Source organism: Anneissia japonica, unplaced genomic scaffold (assembly GCF_011630105.1).
Source record: "Anneissia japonica isolate Jap-2015-1 unplaced genomic scaffold, ASM1163010v1 scaffold2471_len1564793_cov202, whole genome shotgun sequence".
NCBI classification, from domain to species: domain Eukaryota; kingdom Metazoa; phylum Echinodermata; class Crinoidea; order Comatulida; family Comatulidae; genus Anneissia; species Anneissia japonica.
The window spans coordinates 149,108-175,368 of NW_022709610.1; the positions used below are offsets into that span (position 1 = coordinate 149,108).

General features: G+C 35.6%; 1 protein-coding gene across 5 annotated transcripts in view; it reads left to right on the forward strand.

Moving 5' to 3' along the window:
• LOC117106799 (calcitonin receptor-like) overlaps positions 1 to 26,261 on the forward strand; it is a 132,773-nt gene that overhangs the window by 7,806 nt on the left and 98,706 nt on the right. For 2 of the 5 annotated variants that reach the window (XM_033248253.1, XM_033248254.1), the window contains exon 2: positions 10,255 to 10,360. The gene's annotated coding sequence lies outside the window, so the exon portion shown is untranslated. Of the gene's footprint in view, positions 1 to 10,254; positions 10,361 to 23,693; positions 23,811 to 26,261 lie in introns of those variants that run through there. The other 3 variants (XM_033248251.1, XM_033248261.1, XM_033248252.1) reach the window with 2 other exon arrangements.

A 26,261-nucleotide genomic window follows, 5' to 3' on the forward strand; every position in this document is an offset into this window, starting at 1 on the left:
ACTCCGCAACGCAAGATGAATAAATTATGACGTCATCTGTTAACGTTAAGGTTAACGTCGTGCAGCAAAAACTCCCTATTATTAGAGTCTACAGTAAGACGCAATTTCAATGTTCGATCTTATGTAGACAAATCGTTACACTGTAGTGTCTAAGAAGCAGTTTCAACTTTCGATCTTAGGTACACGAATCGTTACATGAGAGTCTAAGACGCAGTTGCAGTGTTTAACATTTGCTTAGATAACTCGTTACGTTAGACCTAGAGGATGAAACGCAATTTCACACAGTTTGAACTTTGATAGATAATTCGTTACATTATTGTAAAGACGCTATTGCTCTGTAGGACCTTTGGTAACTCATCACATTAGAAGACCTAATTGCAATGGTAGACCTTGATATTCTTTACTCTATTCGATTCCGGTAGTACTTTTAGTATTAATAATTATTGCTTCTTAAATTTATATTTATATATTTTCATTTACTTGATTTCATTACTGTATTAATCGCTTTCTGGACTGTTGGTACGTTACGGTGTCCTTTTAATTAGACAGAGTGACGTTATTTAAAGGGTTTATCGATTGGTAAACTAGCATTGCTATAACAGAAACTGTAAATAATTACTAGGAATTTTCGTATCTGTTACTAATTATACGAGACATAAAACTATCTTGATGTAGGCGTAATAGCCATTAAATTATTATTTTTTTATGTTAATAATTCTGTTGCATTTGTGTTGTGAAGGTAAATCATGACCAGTTTCCTGTTGTTCTCCATATTGATGTATATTTTACTTGCCAAATAATATGAATCCAGTTAATCAGGTACTGGTAATCTATTAAATGCTCTAATCTATTAATCTGGTAAAGCGAGTCTAAGTAATTAAGTAATCAAGTAATGTCTACTTAATTATGTATTGATCAGTTTTAAAGGTGACATGTTTCAGCATAAATATGTATAGATGCTTGATTCGCTGTATAGGCATTTATTATTCAAATATTTTGGCGATTCGATCGATTTCTTCAGTATGTCGGAATCATTATTAGCAAAGAAATAAATGCAAATCGTAGTATAAGGCATGTGATCATCCATCAGTAGTGTATGTTTGCGGAGTTACACGGGATGGGCTCTAGTTGAAATAGACAAAACCATCATCCATTGAGTCTATATTTGTGGAGTTACAACGGATGGGCTTAACAGCAGTAGAGCTTTTTACTATGAAATTTAGACTGAGATCGTCCTCTTGGGCTTTTGGTTACATTGTGTTCGTTGGCAGAAGGTAGGGCACTACTATAAGTATGCAGATAATTGTACTGAAACTAAATTTTTACATTTTAAAGTCTATGTTGGTAGCCACCGGGCAATACTGATTGTCATATATTACATGTTGAATTGTTTTGCATTTGTAATAATGAATTTATGTGAATGGGTTAATAATAATACAAATACATTAATTATATTAATTTACCTTGAATTTAACTTCAAGCTTCGAACATTGAGAACCAGCTCGTCCCCCACCCCATGCAGACATCAATGCAAACAAGAATATCGGTTTGTAGGTTCCTAATACATAGATGAGTATTGATACGAATATCTTGGGTTTTGAACTAGTTCATTGGAATTCGGTTTCTCTATTTAGTTACGGTATAAAATCTTCGTAAGCAATTTATTCATACACAAGAGATTTAAACTCATTACATTTTCAATGGCATTATTTACCATGAATGTATTATAGGCAACCAGTGTAATTATGCTTCTCGTATGCTGACTTTACAGACACCGTGGTGTTTTTATATTCGGCCATATAACAATTGTCAGTTATGGTATACCGGTATTGTTTTTTTTTATATTTATTTATTTAGATGTGCACAAGCGTACGTTCTATAGAATCAGTTGAAGTATACTTTTATGTCAATGTATTCTTTTTGTGCAAATAAGTTGTATGTAGATTAGTAACAGTAATACTAAACGCATTACACTCAGTGGCGTAACGCCTATTATGGTCCTCGATCTAGCACCCTGACCCAAAAGAGCTTTTTTGATACATTATAATGTGTCTGTGACATCGACTGTAGGAAATATACCATATTATATCCAGTGAATGATTAAATGGCCCGTAATTTTTACAAAAAAAATCGAGATAAGAAGAAAATTATATTTAAATTTGAAGTCTGTGAGTGCCATTTCCAGCCATCTATGTGCCATAATCATACATTTTCTTACCTCAGCCCAACCATGATTGGACTGAGGTGGTACAGAGACCCACCATCTGTGAAAGTCCCTCTCTGGGCCCATCTATTTCAAATTCCTACTAGATCCGCCACTGATATCATATTTATTTCGTCGTTAAAACATTCATGACAACCATGATTAAAAACACATCTAAATCCCACAATGGAATTGGTGACCGGGACAGAAAACGGGCCCCCAGTCCCAGAAAGTCACACGCCGGCCCCAGCATCACGCCACTGATTATAATAAACATCATCTTTGAAATAGTTGTCTTTTCCAATATTCAAAAGTGTTCATGTTTATTACTTTGCAGTTCTTGCATACATAAAAAACACATAACACTCATAAAATACAATAATTAGGCCTATAGCCTATAACATTAAATTGAAATTCTGAAAGTTTTAAATTATAACATATTTAAATATTATTACAATTACCAATGTGAATATACATTTCCAGGCTTAAATAATGCATCTCCAGTGGTAAATTGCGTAGGATCAAAAGAAAGGTGAAATATTGGGGTTAAAAACGCTTTGTTTCTCAAAATTGTCATTGCTTCGGATATTAATGCTATAAGTACAACTAATTTGAAAACAAACATTACCACATAACTAATCCGCACATGCCTTAACTGATCCGCACATTATTTTTATAATATTGCTCTAAAATATATCTAACCAATCTTTGTAATAAGGTAAATTCTAATATTGCTTTTTTGTTTCTAAGAAATTATGTACGTCTGAGGCACCAGCCTGGTTACCGTATTGTTTATGATTATCACATTTCAAATATTAAATGATATATCAGTGGTTGGCTCTCAATTCCCTATAATCGATTTGGTTCGCGTGAAGTATTATGCTATTAACCTTTTAATATTGTGAACTCAGTCTCCCGATATTATATCGAGGTAGTAATTAGTCCAGATTCATTTTATTTAGAAGACTATGAAAAAGAAACTTGCTCATCCGTTGTATTATAATATTTCACTTGGGAAAATATCTTTGTTAATTTTTATTTCATGATTCAATATTTATTCGTGTAGTGAGTAATAGTACTTCAAACCCATCCCGCCTACAACAGATAAGCCTGAAGGAAACCCAAAATAATCACTATTCGAGTGATTAGTCATCATAGCAGACTTACTGAGGCCAAACAATACCCTTTCTTCTGAATTAAGAAATAATAATTAGCCTATACACAATAGCGACAACGAAGCATACAATATACCATCAGGAAAACACATTATACAATAGACTACAACAGCTTTAGATAAGATAGTATAATACATACTCCAAGTATCGGAATGCATGTCATCGTGTCGGGATTCAATATTTCGACATTAATTATGTCATCATCCTACGAAAGACCGATTGTTTATAGCCTATTTTTATTTAGTTTATTCAAGCAGCAGTTTTATTTGTATTTAACCATACTCATATTTTATTTACGTATAATCAGTGGATCCTTTGGTTAATCCTTTGGTGTGGTTTGCAGAATGAAATCATGTAAGCCAATTTATAATTTTATATAACTTTATATAACTTTTTGCACCACACCTTTAGGCTGTTACGAACATGAGGCTGTAGGTAGCGGTAGCTAAGCAATGAGCATGCGAAGTTACCAATAAAGGTCTTAGAAATATCTATAAAAACACAGTCAGTCCAGGCTGTGAGGTACTGCGGCGGGTCCAGTTAGAAATATCTATAAAAACACAGTGAGTCCAGGCTGTGAGGTACTGGGGCGGGTCCAGATATTTGCAAAAGGAAGGAAACTCCTGTATTTAGATAGCGTAAGTTTAAATGGCTTGGAGAACCGTCTTCAGTTTTTTAAACCATCCATCGTTTGTGGAACTTAAAACCCAACAATAATGTTAGCCTGAAAATTATTCTCGGGACGGTTTCCCCCTCCCGTCAGTCAAGACGAAAAATTAAAAAAGACGGAGAAAATTTTTAGTTAAAGAGAGGAAAGAGGAACAAAAGGAGTACACCCATGAGTTCAGTGGCGATCCAGCAGTGGGTAAAGGGAGAGCTCGATTATTTACCACTTATTTACACCACCCATGGTGGGGCTGGGTGGGCGTTACGGTGTGAACTTCATTTTGTGCCCCACCCCCACGTCAGAAATTCTTTGGATCCGCCCCTACGAGTATTGCCATATATAATAGAATCTAAACATACCGCAATATTGAATACTGCTACGTCTTCAACTATAATTTTAGAAAGATCTTTGCAATAAGAGTCAAATTACTTTTTAAATAAAGAAGAGCATGAGCCAATAATAATTTTGTTTATAATATTAAAGCAGGTAAGATAGGCCTACTGGTAAAGAATATGGTAAAAATTGATTATACAATACATGCTAAAATGTTGTGATGGATGTAGACATTCCTATTCGTCACGTATTGATTTATTTTAGTGATTAACATGGTCACTTATATTATACTTTATTCTATTACCGTACTCGCGCGAATAAGCGTCCGGGCGCTTAAAATATTTTTTTGCACTTTCTGAGGGGCGCTTATTCAAACGGGGCGCTTATGAAAACAGAGTGGAAATTGAGGGGGCGCTTATGGCAATAGATGAAAATCGAGGGGTTCTTAAGAGAAATTATTTTAATAATGACAAATTCAAGAGGCACTTTTTGAATGAAAAAAAGATTATATAGGCCTAAGGACATTAAGAATGGTGGTTAGAAAAGATAATCGTCCAGAGAACATGGCTCATAACAAGAATGCGTGAACAGCAAAATAGCAGATGCAATTAGTGGTGGGTAGTGGTTAGCTTGTTGGCCATCGGCCGATTGTGATTAGCAGGATGGCAGGATCATTGTATTTTTCTTGAAAACTCAGATGAGAATGTGCTTAAGGTCGAAAAAAGTAAAAGAGGAGTAGGACTAGACATAGACAAATATGTAAAAAGATTAAAGTTGGAAATATACTGTTTGTCCAGGGATCGGAGTTCTCATCTTATTTTGATATTGACTGAAGAAGAATGTGTTTCCACTCTACAGCTCAAATCATGCCAACAACCACAGTCCCAGGATTAATTGGATTATTGACTTGCTAAAAATAAAATCTTATGAGGGGGCGCTTAAGGACATTTTCACGTTAGGAGGGGCGGTTGTTCGAGAGGGGCGCTTATTCAAACGGGGCGCTTATTCGCACGAGTACGGTAAATGTATTGAACATATACGCGTGTATCAGCCGCACTCACTAAAGTGGTACGTTCCACTTACCTACTACATACATAATACTCTGCTGCTCCTTTAACTGTACTGTACTAATGTAATTTGAATAATGAATTCTCACATGTGTGGATTTTGTTGCGTGACAATTCCTTATCCAATATTTTGTAGATTTGTGTTATTGTAAAATTATTTATTTACGATATTTTAATGGACGTAAATAGGAACTAAAAATATGCCAATAATGGTAAGACATTTAAAAGAATGGTGCTACGATATATTTCTTCCAGAGCTGTGCAATCGCATGGGCGGTAAATTGTCACAAACATTTTGTCTTTACTCAAATTAGTATATGATTATTGTATGGGTTCGATTTATTATTATTGTTATTATTTTAGGTATATACATTATACTAAAATAACTGGAATTAAATAATAAAACGGAAATAGATATAATCACAGGCGCAAATCAACCAAAATCGAGCTTTGAGTCTGGGTGACAGCTTTAATCTACCATATAGGATTACAACCCAAACAAAGTGGGGCCCTGCCGCAGGAGGAAGCTTAGATGACCCACCCATTGATAATTCCATATTCGTTTGGATATTCATTTTCTTATTTATTAATTTTATTTTTAAAATAATATTTAATTCATATACAGTATTTTGCATATTGCATAAAAAGATTATCCTTAAAAATAAATAAGCATACAGGCCCGTCGCAGGATTTTATTGTGGGTGTGAATTTGTGGAGAGTGGACGTAAATGACTGGAGGCCGCAGACTCCTGTGGGGTCGAGTGGGTGAAGCCCCTCACGCTCAGACATTTTTGATAATTTAAGGTCTTAATTGATTGTGAAGATACAATTTCAACAGTATTAACGGTTTTTCAGTGAGAGGTGATTTAGGAAATAAGGGGTTTGGGCGCTAGGGAGGGATTTTCACATATGGAGTGGACATGCCACCTCAGCCCCACCATGGTTGGGGCTAATTTATAATTATGGTACCCCTAGATGGCCGGAAATGACACTCTAAGACTCTAAGGGTTAAGTTTCCTTTACCTTAAACGAAAGCAACTCTAGTCTCTGAAAAGAAAATATTTAAAATATCGTAATAAATTGAATAACCTTATTCCTATCTCTACCTGTAATTATTACAAAAATAAATTCAACCAACACAAATCTAATCTTAAAAAGACCTAGCAAACTATTAATTCTGTTCTTGGTAAGAAGATTAAAACTTCCCTGCCTTCATATTTCAATCATAAGAACTGCAAAATAACCGATCCTACTACTATTTCACAAAATTTCAATGATTATTTTATTAATATTGGGCCAACCCTTGCAAATAGTATTGTCAAACCAGTCGGAGTGGAAACCTACAATTAATTTCTTCCAGTACCAATTAAGGACTATTTTTGTCTTAACCTAATTTCCGTTAATGAAGTTAATGATCTTATTACTAATTTAAATGAAAATAAAAGTTCAGGTTATGATGGATTTTCAAATTCTATTATTAAAAACATTTCAAATTCTATTAGAGATCCCACTGCCATATTTATAATTCTTCGTTTATTACTAGCATTTTTCCAAATTCCCTTAAGATTTCCAAATTAGTCCCTATTTATAAAAAACGACCCTAATTATTTAAAAAATTATAGACCCATTTCTTTGTTACCTTGTTTTTCGAAAATTTTTGAACGATTAATTCTTTCCAGATTATATAATTTTTTTAACAAACACAATATTTTTAATCCAAACCAATACGGATTTAGAAAGGGATTTTCAACCGACTTAGCTTTATTAGATATTTATGATAAAATAATAAATGCGATCAATAATAAGGAATATACTGCTGGAATTTTTCTTGACCTTAGCAAGGCCTTTATAACTATTGATCACAGTATTCTTATTAATAAACTCGAAAACTATGGTATCAGAGGCCTTGCTCTTCAATTTATTAAAAATTACCTTACCGATAGACATCAATTTACCTTTGTTAACTCAATAAACTCCAATATTTCCCCGCATTAGATGTAGTGTCCCCCCTCCCAAGGCTCCATCCTAGGTCCTTTGTTATTTTTAAATAATGTCAATGATATTTCAAATTCCTCCAAACTTTTCCACTTCGTTTTATTTGCTGACGACACAAACATTTTCTGTTTACATAAAAATTAACAAAAGTTATTCAAAATCTTAAATTCTGAGATGATTAAAGTTTCAAATTGGTTTAAGTTAAATAAAGTATCGTTAAATATCACTAAAACGAATTATATTGTATTCAATCGCAAAAACGAAAACTTAACCTTCGATAATTTATACATTGACAACCATCTGATTTCTCGAGTTTACGAAACTAAATTCCTTGGCGTCATTATTGATTCTAATTTAACTTGGAAACCACACTTAAATGTGATCACTAACATTGTTTCTAGAAATATCGGTATTATTAATAAACTTAAATATTTTTTCCACCTAAATTTCTTTTGTCTTTATATAACACTTTAATTTTACTCTATTTATCTTATTTTTTATTTGATCTCTTTCCTGTGCTCTCTATAAATGAAGTGGTAAAGGGGTTCTTATTAGTTTACAATGTACATGATTTGTTGATTGTGTTTTGTAAGATAGTTTAACCTATTTAGACTATCTATTAAAACCTGCAATACCAACAATTGTTCCACAATGCTATCTGAAAAATCAGAAGTAAAATTGTTTTATTTAAAATACAATAATCATGTTCACTTCGAACACTTCACAGGTTTAAAAATTTTAATGATGCACTGTAAATATTTTACTACAGTTAAGAACCCGTACATTATTCAAAACTAAGACTATCCCCCATAGGCCTATGTTACTACTAGTTTAACGCCAGCGTTAATATCGAACGCCGTTTGTGTGAACACTTTGGAATTTCAATCCATGGATTAGCTTACGCCGGCGTAAGCTACGCCAGTCTTATGCCGTATGAACATAGGCCTACCTAAAGATTCGGAAATAAATCGAGGTCGAGTAAAATTCCTACATTGACATAATAATAAATAATAATATGTCGTTCTTATATAGCGCTTCATGCCTTTACAAGGCCTCTAAGTGTTGTGTTGGAACCTACCAGGTACCCTGGTAGGGTGCTCCTGGGTGGAGAGAGGCAACCGTAGATAAAGTGCCATGCCCAAGGACACAATCGATTTGCACAGCGATTTGCACAGAGTTTCGAACCCCCGACCTCAAGGTTGGGAGTCCAAGCCACAACCGGTGCGCCAACCGCTCCTACTACATACACATAGCGAGATGTTTTAAGGACAATGTAAATAAAACATTGTTAGATTTACACGTAAAAAGAAATAATATAGGCCTATACTGCAAAATGAAAACAAGGCCATAATCTGTCTCTTATACACATCTAGATGTGTATAAGAGACAGATGATGAATTAGATTATAGTGATGACACACCACTTATCTTTTTGAGCTATTCACGGTAAATTCCATCCGACAACCAAGTCATTAATTCGTCCATCGTTCGTCCGGTCATTCGTATGTTCGTTCATTCATTATATCATTGTAGTTTTATACAATCTTAAACTACACTTTACATTGAAGATTTGCAGAAGAGGTAAGCATTAATAACACAGTCCTCTCTCATATTTATTTGCTAATTAATAACAATGAATGAAGATTTATAAAATAACTACTATAATGGATCCCTCGATATTTTCAAAGGATTTTTTTTTGCATTGTAATGGTTGGCTTTACTATTAGATTATTTTAAACTCTTTGTGTGAGAGAAAAAAAGTACGGACCCATATCCATGTAGTAATAGTGTAGAAGATTAATCGAGTTTTAATCAAATGATCTTATTTGTTGTTCAGCGTCAGTGGTGGGGTGGTCCGGCCATTTTAATAAGAGTGGACGTGAGTGGGTGGTGGGGTGGTCCGGTCATTTCAATAAGAGTGGACGTGAGTGGGTGGTGGGGTGGTCCGGCCATTTTAATAAGAGTGGATGTGAGTGGGTGGTGGGGTGCAACACATTTTTTTCACCAAGGTTGAAAAAATGTCTCCTCAGCCGGGAAATAGCACATTTTTCCTGAAATAAACCATCTCCCGCAAATCCATGATGCTATTTGCATGCTTTAACAAGTTTTTAAACTGCAATATCAATTGTCTGCGCAGCAGTTAGTACCAATCATTAATGGTTATCCCCAAGCACAGCAAAATTTGGTTGTCATAAGAAAATTTATTTAAACAGATCTCCCGGATGTGGATTCTTCCAAATTGGGACCCCTTTGAAATAGACACCAAAAGACCACCATGCACATGACTTGACTACAGGGAAATAGTTTTAGCATTAATAATAATAATAACATCTTACAGTAACTGTAGGCCCTACACCCATTCAAACATCTTACATTTCTATATCATTTCTTAATTCCCCTCTAAATAGAGATATTAAAGACTACTTTTAAAGCGGGTCTTTAATTATATTGATTCAAATTAGAGACCAAAGCTGCTAAAGACCACTAAAACCCTGGTCCCAAAAAGGATTTTTAATTGGTGGTATGGAGGGAGACCTGTGATAGGATTGAGAAAAAGTGGTCCGGCTAAAGCCGGTGCGGTTCCGACGGCTCTGATATATCTATACATCAAGCTATGCTGTATTTTTCCCATTTCCAATGTTAAAACAACGGTTTTTAACAATTTTGTGATAGTTTCTGCTTAAGAAATGCCTGAAATCGTAAACTCTGAAGTTTGATTCTCAAATATTGGTCTTTAAACAGCTGTACAGTATATTTAAACTCCTCTAACTTCATAACAAAATGTCTGATTTAAATTATTCTTTTACCATTTTAGCTCTCATTTTACTGTTGAATCCTGTATCAATAACTACAAATCGATTTTTGCGACGAATGACTGTTTTGGCTTGTCCTTGCCACCATACTGATCTTATTGGGAACAGGTAGGGAATACAATTAATCAATTTGTTGTTGTTTTGAGGCGAATAACGCGCGCTGCTGGTAGGTAAATAATCTTCGTGAATTGAAGGGCTTGCACATTGGCAACTTGTAATCAGTGTCGGATCCAGGAATTCAAAATACTGTAGAGGAGGAGGGAAGGACTTTCACAGATGGGAGTCGATAACACCTCAACCCCACCATGGTTGGGACTGAGGTAAGAAAATGTATTATTATGGCACCTCTAGATGGCAGGAAATGGCACTCGCAGACTTAAACGAGAATAACGATAATTTTAGTGAAATTTAGAAAGAAGATGAGTTTGTAAGCGGTGTGTCATTGACACTCAAGCGGCGGGGAAAAAACACTAAAATGCTTCAAAAATCGTATAAACACAGTTAAAAGTCCTTGGCTGTACGGCGAATAGAGGCAGGCCTAGTTGCAAACTGCACTGCTTTGTCAAGGAGTTTTGGTGGATCGATTTCTGGAACGTGCGAGAGTGTGTCTTGAATGTTATACACCTGAAAATGTGGACCTTTGGTAATTTTGGTGGGTGGGTACACACCCGTCGCACCCTCCCCCTCACCCTGCGTACGGGCCTGGCATAGGGCTACTGTATATTAGGTCTGCAGCATACAGTGATGGATGTATGGGGAGAATAGTGAAAATAAAATACAACCAGGACGACGCATTTGACAAGTTGACAGATGATTTCCGAGGTCGAAGGCCTACAGACAGTGGCGCAGAGACATTAGGCTGGGGCCAGGTTGCCGCCAAGCCCCGGTGGGGATCCAGGGGGCGAAGCCTCCTGGAAGCTACCGATATTTGACGAAGTTTGGTGTAATATGTATATACTGTAATATGACTTCTTAATTGTTATAATTTTCAGTGGCGGATCCAGGAATTCAAAGTAGAGGGGGCCTAGGAGGGGGATATTTTCAGAGATGGAGGATGTATACCACCTCAGCCCCACCATGGTGGAAAATTTGTGCTTATGGCACCTCTAGATGGGCGGAATTTGCACTTCTAGGCATAGAATTTGAATATAATTTTCTTTATATTTCCATTAAAAAAAAAACAATTTAAGGGAGCCCGGGCCCCAACAAAGGAGGCCCGGGCTCCCACCATGGTTGGGGTTGAAAATTTGTGATTATGGCACCTCTAGATGGCCGGAAAATGCGCTCTCAGACTTAAAATTTGAATATAGTTTTCTTTGTCTCCATAAAAAAATGAACAATTGAGGCCCCCACCCTTGAATCCACCACTGATTTCTAAACAAACGATATCAATGAATTAATTATCATGAGGGCTAATCCTTGATATGGATATTCCCCGACGAAACCTTCACTTTTCCCCCGATGGATAAAAATTACCCTTCTATAGTAGCCCGGAAATGATACTCCAACTGTGGCCAGAAATCGAAATAGACGCAAATGCACCCACCTCAGCCCCATAACGGTAGCGGCTGCGGTAAAAAGAATTATGATTATGGCACCTCTAGATGGCCGGAAATGGAACTTTTCAGATTTTGTTTCACAAATTCTAATTCTTAATGTCAAGTGAAAGATGTTTTTATTCGAAAGATTTTTTTTAATTCAATACAGTTTTTACAAGCTGCAGTATAACACATTTTTAATAAATGGCCTAATTAAGTATCTTATTGTTTTCGTTAAATTAGATGTTTAAATGTGGCCCTATTAAGTAAGTCAATCAGTTACACTTACATCTTCATGGTTAACATAAAGAGAACTAGAGCGTCGCTCCATAAAGGGTGCCTCTCTCTACCCTATGCATAAATGCAGAATTCGTGCAAGGCTGGCAATTCCATTCTCTTTTCTTCATGCTCGAGGGTAAGTTTCAAGAAAACTTTACAGACGTACGTATACAGGCGTCAATCAACATCTGGTTGCTCAACTCAAAAAGGGAATTTTTAATGTTCATTTGAAAATTAAAAAAGAAAATCTATATTGTACAGTAATAATAGGTCGATTTATAAGGCGCAAATGATAATGTTTGTCGCTGGTGCTTGGAACATTCACAAAAGTGTGGGGGGGAGCCCGACCCCCTCCCGCTTCCGCCGCCGTTGCATCTAGTATCATCTATGTGTTTTTTCCACGAGAATATTTTCATGACTTCTACTCTAAAGTTTATGTTTACAATGTATCGAATAGTATATTCTTTGCGTCATTAATTAATAATTATCAAAGGCTTGGGCCCTCAGGACATCGAAAATATACATACAAGCTAGAAAATACGAATAGACCTGATAGAGATTGGATTGTAAAATAAATACCGGATTAATATATTAAACCAATGGCGGATTAAAGGGGGACTCGGACCTTCCCACTCCCCCCCCCCCTATGTTTTTCAAAATTTAACAAAACTTGAGAAAAAAAGAAAATTGGTTCTGACCGTCCAGAGTATAATCGTTTTGATGTCATACGTTCAATTATTTAAACCCTAAAATATTTATTAGTCTACAGGAAATTAGAGTTAAAGATTTGTTTATTGGAAAGAAGAAATTTAAGTAACGTAACGAAATTAACATGTAAGGTAAATTTGGAATTATAAACAAGTTGAATAAGATAAAGATGTTGTTGCGTTTTTTATAGGAAATATTTCTTGTTTATTTTATCAATCTCTTTGGTTATATCAATCTGTTTATGTATCCGTCTTTGCCTTTGTGCTCTTTTTTAATTTATTGTATGTAGGCCTATATTTGTGAACCATCTACTGCCAATACGTATTATTTAAATGAACTCTGGTAATTGGATTCATAATTCGGTAAACGAGCAGTAAGTGCAACCTTCTTTGCTCCCTGGGGTGTGTATCTCTTTGCAATATTACGTCACCACGTTATCAGTAAAACATCAAGTCTTCGTTGACTGCCACTTAGGCAAGGTATTGCCTTCAAAATACTTACACACAAATCTCTACATGGTATTGCTCCTCCACCGAAGATTTAGTTTATGTTTGGTCTAGGTCGATGTATCTGTTTACTCAGATATACCACCATGCACAATTATTGTTCTTCACACTCCATCTAGTGCAGTAGAATCTGATGGTGGTCAAACAGCAGTTTCTGTAGCTGCACTAATGCTACGAAATTGTCTGCCTATCGATGTTCGCAATTCTAATTCTCTCAATGTTTTCCAAAGCCTTCTCAAAACATTTTTAACTTGTTTAATTCCTTTTGTCTTCTTGCAGCGCACTCGACTTGGTGTATGCACTAGGCCTAAATTAAATTTTTACATTGCGCATTCAATGCCACAAAACTCTACCAGCTGCAGAGATAAACTATACTGGCAAAGAGAAACATACAGTACATAGGTAGAGTACCTTGCCCTAAAAAGCAAGCGAAATGCTAAAAATTAAAAACCTAAAGCTAAATTTACGCCAGATACGATTACGACACGACAACGACAAGATACAAATGCGCGCAGTTTTGAAGAATGCAAACTACACGATGATATGTCGTTGTCGTGTCGTTATCGTGCCTAGTGTAAAATATAGCTTAAAGCCTGGTTTCCTGTCGACGTAAAGTTCAGAATTTCTTACGATTCATACGATTCTTACGACTGGTCAGCCGCAACCGATGAACCAACCACTCTTGCTCTCATTATAGGCCTATGTGAATGGTCCTATTATATCCTATGGCCCTCATTATTGCTACATTTATTGCTACTAGCATATACTCCGCACGGTGTTGAATGTGTCGGGAAATGTGGCGATCATGTACATTGTTGAATGGGGAAGTTGAGGAGGTACCGGTAATAGTTGTGGATAGGTGGGGGGGGGGGAGCGCACAACAGTTTCAGAATAATTGAATAAGCGAATAGCACATATATTCACACATATTCACACATACATACATACATATACACATACATACACAAACACATACATATGCATATATACATATAACAGAGTAAATATTGTAAATTTAATTCAATAACATTAAAACCAGGCCCTAGGCCTTGTCTATCCTAGCCTATGATGTCGATCACAGAAAAAGCCTAGGTGCCTAGGCTCAGGTCTAGTTTGCATACCTAGGGCCTATCCTCTGTCTCTCGAATCCGGGTCGATTTGGATAGTGCATTAAAGTAGATAGGGTAAAAAAACCACCAATCAATACCTTGAATTATTTACGTAAACACGTCGGGACAATGTTTACGGGTTCTTTTGAATGTCAGTAGTTCGGATAAGCCTTACATGCATCCACACCTTGATTCAAGACAAACACTTCTCTCATGCCCAACTAGGCCTACTGTATATTTCTGTACTTTCACTTACAAGAGGGGTAGCCCAAAGCAACAGGGCAAAATCCAGTAGGGGAGAGGGACGTCACTGGGAAGGGCTCCTGCCCCGTTTTGCCACTAATTTTTTTAAAAACTTTCAACGCAATATATGTGCTATTCGCTTATTCAATTATTCTGAAACTGTTGTGCGCTCCCCCCCCCCCCCCCACCTATCCACAACTATTACCGGTACCTCCTCAACTTCCCTAGACCTGAGCCTAGGCACCTAGGCTTTTTCTGTGATCGACATCATAGGCTAGGATAGACAAGGCCTAGGGCCTGGTTTTAATGCTGTCTCTTATACACATCTAGATGTGTATAAGAGACAGGTTTATGTATCCGTCTTTGCCTTTGTGCTCTTTTGTAATTTATTGTATGTAGGCCTATATTTGTGAACCATCTACTGCCAATACGTATTATTTAAATGAACTCTGGTAATTGGATTCATAATTCGGTAAACGAGCAGTAAGTGCAACCTTCTTTGCTCCCTGGGGTGTGTATCTCTTTGCAATATTACGTCACCACGTTATCAGTAAAACATCAAGTCTTCGTTGACTGCCACTTAGGCAAGGTATTGCCTTCAAAATACTTACACACAAATCTCTACATGGTATTGCTCCTCCACCGAAGATTTAGTTTATGTTTGGTCTAGGTCGATGTATCTGTTTACTCAGATATACCACCATGCACAATTATTGTTCTTCACACTCCATCTAGTGCAGTAGAATCTGATGGTGGTCAAACAGCAGTTTCTGTAGCTGCACTAATGCTACGAAATTGTCTGCCTATCGATGTTCGCAATTCTAATTCTCTCAATGTTTTCCAAAGCCTTCTCAAAACATTTTTTGATAAAGTAGGTTGAAATCAATTTGTTTTTACGTACACCGAGATTGATACTGCTAGTTTTTGTGCTGTACACATATCTATGCAAGTGCACTGTATTGTGACATAGAGATTAAACTTTAATGCTGTTCACATTAAATATGCACTTTAATTATGTACATGTAAGTCCGAGTCTCCTGATTGTTTACTCGTAATTTATAAACTGTGTGGTAATCTTCGTGCATTGTTGAGATGGCTACTGATACTACTACTACTACTACTACTACTACTACTACTACTACTACTACTACTACTACTACTACTCTACTACTACTACTACTACTACTACTACTACTACTACTACTACTGCTACTACTGATGCTACTGAGTTTACTGATAGATTTCCTGTTATGTGGAATGTGCACGGTCTATCTTCATCGTTTCTCGTAACATTTAAGTCTATTCAGTTTACATCGTGTATGTTCTCAACCAGTAATAGGCCTATTGTAGGATAAACTGGAATTTGATACAATTGTTGACAATGATTTCAACATCATTCGACCCCCTGCTGTAGTCTTAAAATTTAGTGATAGACATTTTTATATAGATAAATAATAATAATAATAATAGGGCCTAATAATAATAATAATAATAATAATAATAAATCTTTATTTGTCAAATGTAATAAACATTATCAATTTGGGTTGGGTCCCATGGGACCCACCATGGCAGCCGCAGTGCAGCGCCATCCGACTTAACTCTCCTGAAAGGTTTATTCGAGAAACTGATCGTTTATAAAAGACCCAAATTCAATACCCGGATGCAGAGGATGGTCTCGAATCCGGGCCCTGTAGTGCATAAGACAGGAACCATACCAATCAGCCAAACGCTCAGCTCACGATATGGTGATAAGGATGGTGAATATTGTGGAGATTATGACGATGGAGAGTACAATAATGGTTGTAATATTGTAATCCAGTTTTTAACTGCGACGCATTTTGGAATAAACCTTGAATGAATGAATGGTGACGATGATGATTACAATTTTAAAGGTAATGATAATGACAAAATAATGATACTATTCATGATGGTGATATTAATGATGATGATGATGATGATGATGATGACTTTTCGCCAAAATAAAACGTATGCGTTTATTTAATAGTTGATCCAGTACCAATCGCTTACATTTTTATCATGAGAATAAACTCGTAGAAATCTTAAATCTACCATTAAACTATGTATACATCACATGCTACATAATTTGATAGTTCGAGTATACACATGGGCCTAGAGGGGCATAAAATACTGTACACACATAATAATTGGCACACATGTCAAATATGCTCAGCACTGAAGCATACAAATTTATAACTAGAGAAAATGATAATAGTCCTATTTGATGTTTATTATTATTTTTTTTAATACAATTGAGCTCACTTATGATAACTTTATTGTTTTTATTTATTATGCACATCACAAGCGTCATTTGTGCTGTACCGTATCAAACTATGTAAATTACGTCTTTGATAAGTAAAAACTGATTCAACAATGGTAACAACGCATGAACGACATGTCGTCAACACTCCCTCTTGGGTAGCATATTTAGTCAATCTTGATATTGCAATCCTACGACAACAAAGAGTACAGAATTATGTTGCTTTTATATAGGTAATTGCTTTCTATAATAAGCAATGGAGAACGTACACATTTGTTTGCAATTATGCGAATTTTATGATATGAAAATGCTATTGTCGTGAAACATTGAAGAAATGGAAAGATAACATATAAAAAAAGACCAAACGTCATAAAAATATTCATCTGGATCTAGAATTATGCTTCAAGAAAGAAAAAAAAAACATCAATCATAACAACCAAACAATTATTAAGTAAACCTGACTTTTTGACTAAAAACAACTCGATATTTATTCAATAAAGAGAGAGCTCAGTTCAGTCGGCTAGTGGTAGCCATGTGTGTGTGCTGAAGCGCCTCTCTGATTCCAGTTTAACTCCCATCGCTGATCTCCTCGTCAAGGGTGGCGCCAGTGTAGGGGGCCGGGTGCAGCTAGGCCGGCCGTCGGGAAGAGCTAACCCCTGTCCCCCCGGTTAGGGAGAAAAACACACTTGGTCGTGAAAAAGAAAAAATATATACATTTTGTACATATTAGTAGACATTAAAATCGTTTAAATAAGCCTTTCAAACCTGCAAACCTTCTCTGGTTATCCTTGGTGTTTACTCCGGATTCAATACAGGTTCTACAGATATTAAATACTTTTTGGTAGTGGTATATTTTTGTCTATTTTTTAATTGTATGCCATAAATTTTATCACGGTAGTTAATTTGTTATTTATTATAAAGTTTTATTTTTTCTTAAATACATACATTGATAAAATTAAAAAAAAAAAAAAACACTACACAAAGTTTACCGATTAAGGGTGTCTTTTGAATAGGGTATCCATATTTAGGGGAAACCGTAAACCGTAACCGTAAACGTGAAATTATGCCGATAGTAAAGATTTTAGGCACGCTTCAACTTGAAAATGATGCCCTTCATTCGTCTGGTTTTTTATTTTAATTGGCAAAGAACACAAAACAATATAATTGAATTAAACTAACTTTAATTTTAACGATAATTTCGAATCCAACTAATAGCTATGAAAAACTTGCAAATATAATTTCATAATTCAAGTGTTATCCATGAATGATTTATATGTTGTTTTTCAGTTAAAAATCTATTGAGTGCACATCAAGCATGGCAGATAAATACTTTTGACTTGCATACTGACATCCACTTGACACGGGCATACTGACATCCACTTGACACGGGCATACTGACATCCACTTGACACGGGCATACTGACATCCACTTGACACGGGCATACTGACATCCACTTGACACGGGCATACTGACATCCACTTGACACGGGCATACTGACATCCACTTGACACGGGCATACTGACATCCACTTGACACGGGCATACTGACATCCACTTGACACGGGCATACTGACATCCACTTGACACGGGCATACTGACATCCACTTGACACGGGCATACTGACATCCACTTGACACGGGCATACTGACATCCACTTGACACGGGCATACTGACATCCACTTGACACGGGCATACTGACATCCACTTGACACGGGCATACTGACATCCACTTGACACGGGCATACTGACATCCACTTGACACGGGCATACTGACATCCACTTGACACGGGCATACTGACATCCACTTGACACGGGCATACTGACATCCACTTGACACGGGCATACTGACATCCACTTGACACGGGCATACTGACATCCACTTGACACGGGCATACTGACATCCACTTGACACGGGCATACTGACATCCACTTGACACGGGCGTACTGACATCCACTTGACACGAGCGTACTGCCATCCACTTGACACGGACGTATTGACATCCACTTGACACGAGCATACTGACATCCACTTGACACGGGCATACTGATATCCACTTGACACGGGTAGGCGTAGGCCTATACTAACATCCACTTTCGTGGATCGAAGAAAATCTGGTGTAATGTTAGGTCCATGGCCAATTTGTCTATGTCTATGTCTATGTCCCTCTTAATTGGGCCTAACTTCCCTGAGACCTCCTAGTTAATTTCCCCCGGACGATTCAGGAAAAAACAAACCATGATCAAGTAGTACCAAGTACAAAGAAGGGATTGTAATGTAATACCGGTAACATATTAAAACTGAAATATTAAGATTCAATTAACTTAAGGCGTAGGCCTATAATAAGGCTGGGTGATTTGAAGCGTTGGTCTGCTGCATGTGAACATAGAAAATAACCTAAGAAACACGAAGTAGTTAAACTGAAAGTCGATATCCCTCAATATTACTTGACGGCAGTCTCTGGGAATGATATGCTATCCAAACCATATAAACATTTTATGAGGACAATAAAATGCCAAGGTAAACCAGAGCTCATGCTTGACTCGGTCTCGTTCGTATGGATTTTAAAACACATATATCAGTAGATGTACTGAAATACAAAAGTTTGACTATTTATATGATCCACTATTGTGCATGTCTAGAAACACTGATTGTTATAATTAAACAGACATAAGCTAGGTCTATGAGTACATTTATCGTAATACTAAAGTGAAGTAGACCATGTTCTCTGAGATTAATCGGAAATACAAATGTCTGTGGTGAAGTGATGAGAGTTCGCATGTCGTAACAGCTGATAATATTCATGCGAATAATTGGAATAATTATAAAATTACGTTTAAATTTCCGTGTTTCCAACAATCCAATATATTGAATTTTAGAGTTACTATAAATTACAATACACTAACACTACACTATCACAAATACACACACACCACTGCACTGTATTGCACTACCCTACGCTACTGTTAAGATGCTATGCTAGGCTATACATAATAATAAATAAATAAATATATTTATACAGGATTCACAATTAAGTATAAACGGCTATATAATAATAAATTAATAAATAATATATTTATGTATATTTACAGGATTTAACAATCAAGTATAAACCTGTTTTTCGCTGTGGTCCTCTCAGAGAAAAATAATACAATACGATACATTAGACTTATACACAGACTCAAGTGAGTTAACTGAGAGCGAGTTCTTGGTATCAGCTGGTAGCTTGTTGCAAACTTCAGCGCCAGCTACCTTAAAAAGAAGAATTAATTTTTACTTAATGTAGGCCTATATTGGGGCCAATGCCCGGCCTAGCCAACTATTGGGACAGCTGGGACAGTTCCATATAATTTTTCTAATGGGTCGACAAAGAATATGTCCACATTTTAAAAAATATATTTTAATTTAATTTATTTCGCCAATTCAAGAAACAATACAAAAGGACAAAAAGGACAAAACAACACCCTTGTCGGTGGCAGGATAAACAAAAAGCAAACTTAATTGCTGTAGACAGTTTTTCCTCCGACAACGGAAAATTAATCAATTTTATGCATAAAATGATTCCACATTTTGTAAAATGGGTCCAGATTTCTCATATTAACCTAAAATGGGTAAACTTTAAGAAAATGGGTTCAGATAGTTTATATATTTGCGTAAAATAGGTTAACATTTTTGAAGAAAATGGGTTTCATTCTCTTTCCTAGTCAACATTTCATTAATTTTCAATCCCAAGTATTTTATGCTTTTTACTTGTTCTAATTTAGAATTTCCAATGTTTATATCCAATACATTGTTTACAATATTTGGGTTATTTCCGAGTAACATAGGCCTATTAGTTTTGTCAGCTATGCTACTTTACTGTGCTACTATGCTGAATTACGCTTTGGTCTGCTCTGTTCGGCCTCACACTAAGCTATTATTACTGTATGCTATGCTACAATAATGGTATGTTATGCTAATATGCTATACTAACGTCTTTATTGCAGGCATATACTGTGGTCTTCACTGACCATCGATGTTTGCATATTTTTAAAACAGTCTAAGGACACCTTTTTTTTACAATATAATATTTTTATTGTCCTCTTTTTCGGTTCATTCCGTGTGCAGTTGGTACCTCAAAATGCATGAATGGTACGAGCCAGTACTCAATTGACTCGGTGTGATTCAGAATAGTTTTTTTCTCTTTCTTTTTCGAGATGTTGTTTATTCGCTACCAGTCTAAATAATCCACACTGCATTAAATTGCAATAGGTGACCAAGATATTCATGAGTTTTAAACACGTTGCTTTCATACAAGTTATGAATATAATGTGGAGGATTGCAATAACTTTTTTTGCTCCACCTGATGGTTATCGTACTGCATAATGTACGTTCAATGTCATGAGTTAGTAGGATAACTCGTTAATTCGTCGTCGCTTGATACATCCCAAAAGTCCTTCCTACTCTCTCTGCGCCCCCCTCCCCCTCTAAAAACAGCAATATATATTTTCAAGAATACATAGGCCTGACTGTTTAGTTGTCGTTTGACTATAACAAATCAGAAACTGCTGGATACTTGCTGAAAACATTGCACCCGCTGGCCCTGCAATTACATGGATTACTTAGCTTCAACGCCCGAGACACTGAGAAAGGATTGAAGGCTAAAACAAATTGGCCTTATTAATACATTAGCCGATGTTTTTAGCAAAATGCTTTCATAGTAAATGATATGCAAGTGCATTATTTGATGGAATTTTTAACTAAATCCAGTCATAGTTTTCTACAGCAGCATTGTTGTTGTATACAACAATACAGCATATTTTATATTTTGATCGGTATGGATATTGAGAGGAGTGCAAACATAAGAGAAGAAAATTAGACCTCATTGATATCATACGACAACATGGTTAAGAATTAGAACACGAATCTTTGTTTTGTAGATATGTATTTTGGTTTGCTGGGTTTTCCTTGCATTCTTTTACAATCTAATTATCATGGTCAAACGGTTATGACGTTCGCAATATATGTGGTCCTGGGCTCGATTCCTCATTTTCTTGTTTGATTCCTCTTCTGTTACGTTTCAATTTATGTGTTCATTGAATGCTGTTTCTGGGTTTCCCCACACGCCTTGAAATCATTTTTCTATAGATAGGCCTATACAAGTGTCTCATCTGAGATCCAGCTTTCATAATAATTCGGCAAAGAAGAGGTTTAACTTGTTATAATAGATATCAGGGAGTTTAATAGCATGCAATAATAGTGCAATGTAAAAAAAAATGTGACGTCAGACACGTTAATATAGATGATGGATAGTTACTGGCGGTTGTATTCACCAACCACAACACCGTCTTGGTAAATTGGTTCTGACGTTCGCCATGTTGGCTGAGTTTTATTACTGTATTTGCCAGATCCCTTCTGTTACGTTATATATATATATACTGTCTCTTATACACATCTAGATGTGTATAAGAGACAGGGCGTACTGACANATAATATAGCATCTGTCTCTTATACACATCTAGATGTGTATAAGGAGTGACTGTGTGTGTGTATGCAACCCACGTGGTGCAGTGGTTAAGGCTGCTCTCAATCTTGTGTTCTTGAGCAAGACACTTTATGTGCGTCTGCCTCTCTCATATATTATTGATACTACTTTTTGTTATCAGTAAACATACATTCTTACCTTACAATATCGTTAAAAATTGATGGTTTAGCAGTATATTTTTACAGCGATTACGTCATTATAGCATAACAAGATCACTGGAATTAACCTTGGAAATCTTGGAAACACACGTGAAACCACTGCATAGCTGAATCATTGTATGTCGTAGGCCTATAACGAATCATATCAGCTGCAGTTGCCCATGTCCAGATCTAGGCCATATTTTTTCTTAACATCAAAATGTCATTATTCAAAATACAGTTCACTGTCAAACTTGAGTTATATTTTATTATTCCCAGGAGGAAACAATTTGAAAAAAAAACCAAAACATTGAAATGCAAGAAGGTAGTGAAACTAAAGGAAAAGCCACGTAGCAGAGAATGCTTACGCGTGCAAAATTTATAACTTCAGTATATTGTGCTATAATCATTTTGCTATTTATTTTAAATTTCTATAGGTTTATTCATTCTCACGGCCACAACACCAGAAACAGTTCCTATAACTTTAGAATTCCCACTAAAGCATCATACGACTGGACTGGAACGTACTACCTCAAAGTACTAAGTGTAAGTCGTCAATTTATAAGATCACTTTAAACAACATCTTGCCAATGAAACAATCACAGTTAAAAGTGCAGCTATATAATACTATTAATTTTGTTTAATCAAATTAAATTTTATTCATAAGTTAGAATAGTCATTAAGTAATTGGTTTTTAACAATTGTTTGTATTTCATATATTGTCCTCTTTTTTTTAGCAATCTTGTAATTGTTTTTTGTGATGCTGAATAATTTTGATTTGATTATTAATGCGTAATAATGCAACTTAGGTAAAGTGCGGTTACAGTATGAAAAAAAACATCTAAAAATGTTCACCCTATGATTTACATTCCATTGATGAAATTATCTGTGCTTCAAGTAGTGAAGATATAAAATTTAAATACCTTAGTTTAAGTACCTTTACTCACAATTTTATTAGGAGGTAAGAAAACTTTATGCTAACGGCGCATGCGTTTATTATAATGATCGTTTCTCATAACCAATTGGCTGTATATTCAACCACGTGACCTATATTCTTGAAAACTGACTAAACACGGGAATTAGTAGTGGCGTAAATTGCAAGGTGCTTCATTTAGCTTTGAATCTACGACTAACCCGTGAATGCAACGGAGGGATTAAAACGCACAGCGATTCACAGTTGCTGATTTTTCGTTTCGTTGTGAATTCAAAAAGCGAGTAGCCGTAATACATCAACAAAGGTAGGCCTCTGTCTACTATTATCAATATCTTCTCATAATAATATGTAGGCCTAATAATATAGCATTATCAACTATCTTCAAATTATTGGGCGTTTTTAAGTACTTACTAAGGAAGTAATAAAATATGATATGCGATGGTATCAAAGCTTATAAAAAGGCCGAGATCCAGCCACTGTTTTCTACGGCATTGTTGTTTCCAGTATTTCAGCTTTTATTTTATAGGCCTATATATATTATATTTACTCTATATTATATTATAATATATATATACATATATATGTATATATATATGTGTGGGTGTGTGGGTATGTGTATGTGTTATAGTAATGCTCTCAGGTTGTTGTGAGGTTGCCTAAACTCTGTAGTGCTAGTAGCATGTTTGTTAATAACGGAGTCCCATCTTCTGGGGAATGTGAAATTTGCGTTTTCTTTTTTGCAAAGAATGGCCGTCAGTACCACCGAACTGATTTTTTTGCGTTAGTCATCAAGACTCGACCACAGATTGATGAAGATTTTGTGTTGGCTTTCCTTTCTCTTTTTATTTGTACTGAGTGTTTCTTTGTTTTATATGGACTAGTTTTTCCGAATAAAAGATTAATTGATTGATTGATTGATTGATTGATATAATATGAAGGGAGGTCCATTTCAGTGTGTTTCAAAGAGCAGTGAAACATTAAACGTAGTGGATTCTAGGTTAATTATTTATGATAACATATGTGTGTTTGCCAATGTCGGAATAAATTTGTATTCAGCAATTTTCTTTAGAAAAAAACAAGGAAGGAAACTAGGTGGTAGGACCTATACCACTGTTATGATAAAGGATAGACATAAATACACCGAACATTGTAACTATACACCGAACTATACAATTTGAAGAATCAGTAATTAATTAATTTTCGGCTATACAGAAAATAGAGTTTAAAACTATATAACAAACTTATTGTCTACATTAATTCCATACGTGAACAGTATCAGTATATTCATAGAAACAATTATTTCAGCCAATGGGTTCATTTATCTTCTATGTAGTTGTTCTACTACAAATAAAAACTAATGTTTATTTGAATTTAAACAACTGGATCTGATAAGTTCCTGTTTCTCTTTATTACCGTTTACAGTATAACATTATATAATATAGATGTATGTTATGCATGTACCGTATGTATGTATACATACCGGTATATTCCTAAGCGACAAATCACATCTTCCCATAAAAATATAATACATGTGAGGTAGTTATTATTAGTAGTAGTAAATTATCATTATTATGGTGTGTTTGCGTCAGGAGAATTACGAATCAATGTTTGCCCTACCTGACATGTTAGCTGAATGCTTACTACTTTCCCAAAAGCTTGCAAAAAAAAAATCTCGCAAGTGATTTGGGTGAGAATCGAACCCACGACCTCCAAATAACTAGCCAGGCGTCTTAACCACTCGACCACTGATTTTTTTTCCTACTAACTGAACCATGGTGAAGAGCGACTAGAACCATCGCCGATGTTAAGACTGTAGCTAGAGGCGCCTCTGCTTTACCACTCGGCCATTCGACTCGCCTAAAAGACATCTCCTCGGTTCAGTCAGCGCACATACAGTACTTTCATAAATGCTTGATCGGTGGTCGAGTGGTTAAGACTTTGGCTAGTTATCTGGATGTCATGGGTTCGATTCCCACCTGAAACATATATATTATTATATTACCTTGTTCCTGAGGTTTATTTGATACCTCTACCCTTTGCCAATTCTTATTTCTCATATATACATATATATATGTATATATATACATATATATATATATGTATATATATATATATATATATATATATATATATATATATATATATATATATATATATATAAGAGAAACAAGAATTGGCAATATATATAGGCCTATATATATAAAATTATATATAAGATGTGTATATATATATTATTTATTTGAACCATTCGAACTAAATTTTGAACGTTAAGTAAGAGGAATCTTTGAGTGTGAAAAAGTAGGTTCCTCAACTGGGATTCAGAAAGTTAACAATAAAAACTTAATTTTTCAAGAGCCCCTGGTTTATGTGGAAATAAAAAGAAAATGGAAATTATATAGGGCCAAAAATTCGATGACGGGACGTATCTTGTTCTTTTCTTTCTATTATGCTTCAAACAAACACCGCGTCTATGATATCTAGCTAAATGTTACATAGCTTGGGAAATGAAGTCTTGTTAAACCTTTTAGTAGACCCAAAATCTTAAGGTAATTTGTGTTTAGACCTTAAAGGACATAGCGCCGTTGCTTTTCTGAGAATCGGGCATTTAAATAGAAATGGATCAAAGTGTGCTTTATTTTTAAGATTAAATCTTCAAAGCATGTTTGATATGCAACTTTTTCACGTTGATCAGAATCGTCAATTCTCACCTGAGTTTCGTAAGAACCAAATATATAACATTTATACAGTATATATA